Source organism: Gossypium arboreum, chromosome 2 (genome assembly GCF_025698485.1).
Source record: "Gossypium arboreum isolate Shixiya-1 chromosome 2, ASM2569848v2, whole genome shotgun sequence".
NCBI lineage: Eukaryota > Viridiplantae > Streptophyta > Magnoliopsida > Malvales > Malvaceae > Gossypium > Gossypium arboreum.
Genome location: NC_069071.1, coordinates 67,613,866 through 67,620,451, shown reverse-complemented (window position 1 = coordinate 67,620,451; position 6,586 = coordinate 67,613,866). Strand labels below are relative to the sequence as shown.

At 35.1% G+C, this 6,586-nt stretch overlaps 1 non-coding gene across 1 annotated transcript; it reads left to right on the top strand.

The window, feature by feature from the left end:
- Positions 1-648: 648 nt before the first annotated feature.
- On the top strand, positions 649-755 carry LOC128289793 (small nucleolar RNA R71). Its single transcript, XR_008279437.1, has one exon. It is a non-coding gene; the product is annotated as a small nucleolar RNA R71 (small nucleolar RNA).
- The last annotated feature ends 5,831 nt before the right edge of the window (positions 756-6,586 follow it).

Genomic DNA, 6,586 nt, shown 5'->3' with positions numbered 1-6,586 from the left:
ACCTATCTGAGTTTCAAGCCTTTGGATCAACGCTTGTTGATTTTTAAATGCTGTCTCGGTATTCTGAAAACAAGTTTCTGACACTGAAATGAATTTTGTTAGCATCTCTTCAAGGTTCAGCTTTTTCTCTTGTTGGTAGGGTGGTTGTTAGAAGCCTGGAGGTGGTGGTCTCTAATTCCCTTGGCCTCCCCATGAAAAATTTGGGTGGTTCCTCCAACCTGCATTGTAAGTATTGCTATAAGGATTATTTTGAGATCAAGGATTGTTACCCATATAATTTAACTGCTCGTTCTCCATGTTGTAGCCATAAGGTGGGTATTCTGAACTGCTTGATCCACTTCCACTTGCTTCGCACTACATTCTGGGTGAATCTGTGAAGAACTAAAGAAACCATTAATTTTCTTATTCAAGAGTTTTACCTAATTAGAGAGCATGGTGACTGAATCGACGTTATAAATGCCGGCTGTTTTCATTGGCTTTGTCCTCATGACTTGCCACTGATAGTTATTCAGTGACATCTCCTCTATAAATTCATAGGCATCTTCAGGTGTCTTATTATTGATGGTTCTGCTAGCAGGTACGTCAAGTATCTACCGAGTCGAAAGATTCAGGCCATTATGGAAGGTTTAAACCTATAACCAGAGTAGTAACCCATGGTGAGGGCATATTCTGAAGAGGTCATTGTATCTCTCCCATGCATCGTAGAGTGTTTCTAAATCCATCTGTACAAAAGATGAGATATCATTACGTAATTTAGCCATTTTAGCTGACAGAAAATATTTTAATAAAAAATTTTCGGTCATTTGTTCCAAAGTAGTGATTGACCCCCGTGGCAACGAATTCAACCAGTGCTTAGCTTTGTTTCTCAATGAAAAAGGGAATAACTGAAGGCGAATGGCATCATAAAAAACGCCATTTATTTTAAAAGTGTCGCAAAATTCTAAGAAATTTTCCAAGTGAGCGTTGGGATCTTCGTCCTGCAAACCATCAAACTGAACAAATTGTTGTATCATTTGAATTGTGTTAGGTTTCAGTTCAAAAGTATTTGCAGCTACAACAAGTCTAACTATGCTTGATTATGTTCCTGTTAAAGAAGGTTTAGCATAATCATACATAGTGCGCGGAGCAGGATTCTGATTAACAGCAATCGTAGGAGGTAGCGGATTTTCTTGGTTTTCAGTCATCTCCTCGGTTGTGGTTGAAGTATGATCCTCTTGCTCTTCCTCTGTGTATCGTAAGCTTCGCCTTATTTCTCTTTGGTTTCTATAAATTGTGTGATCGAGCTCACTATCAAACAGTAATGGTCCTGACGGGTTTCTTCTGGTCATAAACTAGAAAAACCTGTCAAAAGAAAATAAATGAAGAATTAGAAAAGAAAATAAAAGTTTAAATTGCAATAAAATTTAAATGGCTAAAGTAATAAAAGTCGAGTGTTCCTAATATCCTAGTTCCCCAGCAATGGCGCCAAAAACTCGATACGTGATATTCATGACAGTTTTTAAAGATTTATGAAAGGATCGTTCTTGAGACTAACTTATTATCACAATTAAGGCAAGTGTACCTATCGAACAGTAGTATAGTTCAGCAAGAATGGATTGTCGAACCCAAAGGGACTACGAGTACTAGTATTTACTTCCTTTTTATTATCTAGCCTAAAAATTAAGAGGTTTGGTTATCTAAACTAATTACTAACTAAGAATGCACAGACAAAATTTGGGAGAATACTTTTGGGAAAATTCGATTGATTAAGACAATACCTAAGGAAAAATCCACCTAGACTTCACTTATTATTTGACTCTGAATCAGACGATTTATTCATTTGACTTGATCCGTAGAAATCCCTAAATTATATTTTTATCTCTATCGAGACTAATAACGTTTAATCCTATGTTGAATAATTGAAATCTCTTTGTAATTAACACCCTAGAATTGCATTAACTCGATCTATGGATTCCCTTATTAGGTTTCACCCTAATCCGGCAAAATTTTATCACCCTATCTCTAGGCGTGCAATCAACTCCGCTTAATTATGACAAATTTACTCTTAGACAGGGTCTATTCCTCTTCTGAATAAGATCTTAACTTGAATCAATATCCTGGAATATCAAAACAAGAATTAAGAACACATAATTAAGAATAAGTCAAATATTTATCATACAATTCAGATAATAATAACAAGATCCGTCTTAGGTTTCATTCCCTTTAGGTATTTAGGGGGTTTAGTTCATACTTATGAAAGAAAACATCTCAAAAGCATAAAGATGACAAAAACATAAGAAAACCCAAAACTCCTCAAGGAACTTGAAGGGAGATCTTCAGTCTTGATGATGAATCTGACTTCTGAGATGGATCAATCGGCTTTCCTTGAGTAATCCCTTGCTTCCTACTCTGTGTCCCCCTTCTAAGTGCCTCATCAGGTGTTTAAATAGGCTTTCAAATGCCTAAGAGCCCCCAAAATTGGCCTTTTTCGAATAGGGTTATACTTGGGCTCGGCAGGGACACGCCTGTGTGTGATTACTCCAGCCTGTGGCTAAGGCTGTTGAACAGGCACGGACGTGTAGTATACCCGTGTAAGTCATGCTTCAATCGTGCCAAGGGACACGGCCGTGTGACACGCCCGTGTGAGAAAGTCTAGGCCGTGTTGATCTCCCATGTGGGTCCATTTTCTCCGTTTTCGGCCTATTTCTCGCTCTTTTTACTCTCCTATGCTCATCTAAGTATAAAATATGAAATTAAAGGATTAGGAGCATCGAATTCACCAATCCTAAGGAGAAATCATCCATAAATGTGCTAAGCATGGGATAAAAATATGTATGAATTACGGTTTATCATGGTGCATCATAAATTTGATAAATTCTCATCTCGGTTACCAAAACATTAACCCCTCTGACCTTTACAAAGGAACGCATCTCATAGAACGATCTGGTTACTTCACTTTGTTTTAAGGCTAGATGAGATTCTTTCACCACAAGAACTATTAGGGGGTTCTTCGGCTGGCAAACAAAATTTCATCCATTCCCTTTCAGTTGCATTTTCCCATATTCCTTTGCAATTCTTCATTAGAGGGTCAAATCCGTACTCTTGAATAAATTTATACGGTTGTAGTTGTTGTATGTGCTTATCCATGTCGCCTTCTTTAAACTTAATAGTTGGCCTTGAACGCTTGCACTAAAATTGGCCATTTGATAATCTATTCTTATTATGCTTGTAATTTAACCTTTGTTGATGATAAAAGAGGGTAGCTTGAAAGTTATCTTTGTTAATGATAAAATAGGTCGGCCATATGTCTTATTTATAGTTTAGAACAAGAATCCTAATATAATTAAGCTACAAAAACATCAATAGTTAGGTTAGTTCGAAAAATAGAGTTATGTAGTGGTGTCACAACATCCCTGGGTGATGACGCGACGTCGAGGGCTGGTTCTGGAATCAAAATTTTATTCCTTGACGCAAAATTCTAGAATGGTATCACGACATGACGACCAGATTTCTCTTTGTTTCATAAAATTAATACTTAGGTCACCTTCTTCATAATCATTCTTCATGTTTGTTGGTTTCCCATTGATTCATTGGAAATCCCAAAAAGCGCTACACTACAAGGTTTCTTCCTTTAAAATAGTAGTAATAGTTCCTCCAAAACAATATTTAACTCGTTGGCCATTAAAAAGAAAATGTTGAGCTCCTTTTCTAATTAAGTCTATTGTCCCATGAAGAGTTACCTAATGTATTGTATATGGACCTGTCCATCTTGATTTAAGCTTTCCAGGGAATAATTTTAACCTTGAGTTGAATAGTACCATTTTCTGTCCCAGCAAAAATTCACGCTTTCTAATCTTTGCATCACATTGAAGTCTACTCATCTCCCTGTACATTTTAGTGTTTTCGTAAGTCATAAATCTGGATCGTAACACCCCTTACTTGTATCCAACGTTGGAATAAGGTTCAAGGCATTATTGGACTTACATCAAAACATTCATACAAAACCAGGCCATAAAATTCCATCCAAATTAAAACCTTTCACACACATGCATAACATCCCTTATACAGGCCTACGAGGCCCAAAACATACATCGGGGGTAGTTCGGGACTAAACTGAGAACTTTGAAAACTTTTGGAAAACTTAGAAAATTTCATCATGAAATAGGGTCACACACCCGTGTGGCTCGGGACACGCCCGTGTCGTTAGCCCATCTAACTCTCTGTTTATGACGTCATTAAAAAAGTAAGGGCACACGCCCGTGCCTTCAGCCGTGTCCCTCACACAGCTGAGACACATGGCTGTGTCACAGCCCGTGTAGACAATTTTTAGGCTATTTCCTAAGCCAATTGCCACCCTTAATAACAAACTCACATGCTTACTTTTATTGACCATTAACATGGCACATTTGAACATTCAATCATCCACAAACAATGCAAGATCATGGTAACCTCATATCATATTTTACATACTTAAAACATCATGCTTAGTCAAGCTCAAATTTACTAATTCTCATGCATCAAAGTTTATAAGATTACTCCCATATCACACATCTAAGCCTTAGTTATCAACACATCATCTCATCTCAATTAAACCATCAAGCATTCACCACCAACAATATAACTCATTACATACATACAATCACAAGCCTCATCTCCATGACATAGGCACATGCATAATCATATAATCAAAAGAAGCCACCATTCATGGCTATACACAAATTGAACTATAACCATTATAGGCCAACACATTTGGCCACATTAGTAATGACATAATTACAAAAGATAAAGCCTCTATACATGCCATAGACTTAAGTATTTGAATACTTATACTCAAAATGGTAGCTTGATGTATGATTGAATCTCAGGCGATCTCCAACCTAAGCTAGCTAAATAAACCTATAAGAGATGAAAATAAAGGGGAGTAAGCTATAAAGCTTAGTAAGTTCATATGAAAATAATAAGCAATTTATTAACTTGCTTCTCAAGGTAATACAACCATATTTGCATTTTTACTTATGTTCAGGTCAAGCTGTTTTCTCGAGTCACAGTCACTAATTTATTTATATCTGGAGCTACGAAACTCAAAATTAAGTTTTGCTAATTTTCCTTGAAATTGGACTCACATATATTCTAACTATAAAATTTTCAGAATTTTTAGTTTAGCCAATAAGTACAGTTTATTCTTTAAAATCACCCCTATTTCACTGCCCAATAGCTTCAACCTTTCTTCACTAAAAATTAATTATCTCATAGTACGGGACTCGGATAATTTTACCGTCTACTTTTTATTGAAAATAGACTCATTAATAATTATAAGAATATAAATTATATCCCATAAATAGTTTTTTACAATTTTTAATGATTTTCTCAAATCAGAGCAGGGGATTTCAAAATCGTTCTAACTCTGTCTCACACAACTTCAAATATCTCATAATAGGAAATTCTTTTTCTCATACTGTTTCTTTTATAAGAAACTAGACTCAATAAGATTCAATTTCATATTTTATTCAATCTATAATTCACTTTATACTATTTTTTGTGTATTTTCAAAGTTGGACTACTGCTGCTGTCCAAAACTGTTTTAGTAAGAAAATGATAATAACTAAATTTACCACACCTTCCTTTCTTTCAATTAGAAACCCATACATTTATAAACATATATCGTTATTCACCAAATTAACACAACATCATTTCACAATGCTCATGGACTTACCATTCATGGATTTCATATTGAGTTTCTGTACATACCTGTACCGATCCTTACCATTTTATATATATACATAATGCCGTTGCATCTTCAATGTCTCGCACACTATGTACCATACTCGATACCTTGCACGCTAAGTGTTATTATGGATGTTTCGTACACTAAGTGTCATCCTCGATACTTTTCACACTAAGTGCCATTTATATATATAGCCAAAGCTATCTCAAATTGCACACTAAGTGCCACTTTTAGCCGAAGCTATTTTGAACCGCACATTAAATGCCATTTTAGCCGATAAGTCATTAATCATAACAACAATCACGTATAGAAAATTTATACAATATCAAGCATTAAAAGAATAAATTTAACAATGCTTAATACATACGAACTTACCTTGATCGTCAAAACGTTGAAATGGATCGACTAGTCCAAAACTCTATTTTTCCCTCGATATAGACTCGTACGAGCCTTAACTTGATCTAATCAATCAAATTCAGCTATTTCAATTCATATTCTATTCATTTTAACTCAATTTCATATTTTGGTAAAATTACTATTTTACCCCTACACTTTTGACCTTTTTTTACAAATTAGTCCCTAAGCTTTTAAAATGCAAATTTAGCCAATTTCATCATAGCCCAAGCTATCTGAATTTCATACATGATCATATCAGCCCATATGTTTCATTTATTCACACTTTTACCACACATTTTATTATATTTCACAATTTAGTGTAAAATTGACATTTTTGCTAAAATTCACTTAACAAAACTCAATAATCTACCATCAGAGATTTATTTTCTATCATTAAACATCAAGATACTAAAATATTCAACAATGACATCATCTAAATACTTTAACAATTTTGAAATCGGAGGTACGGGCTAGCTAGAACACAAA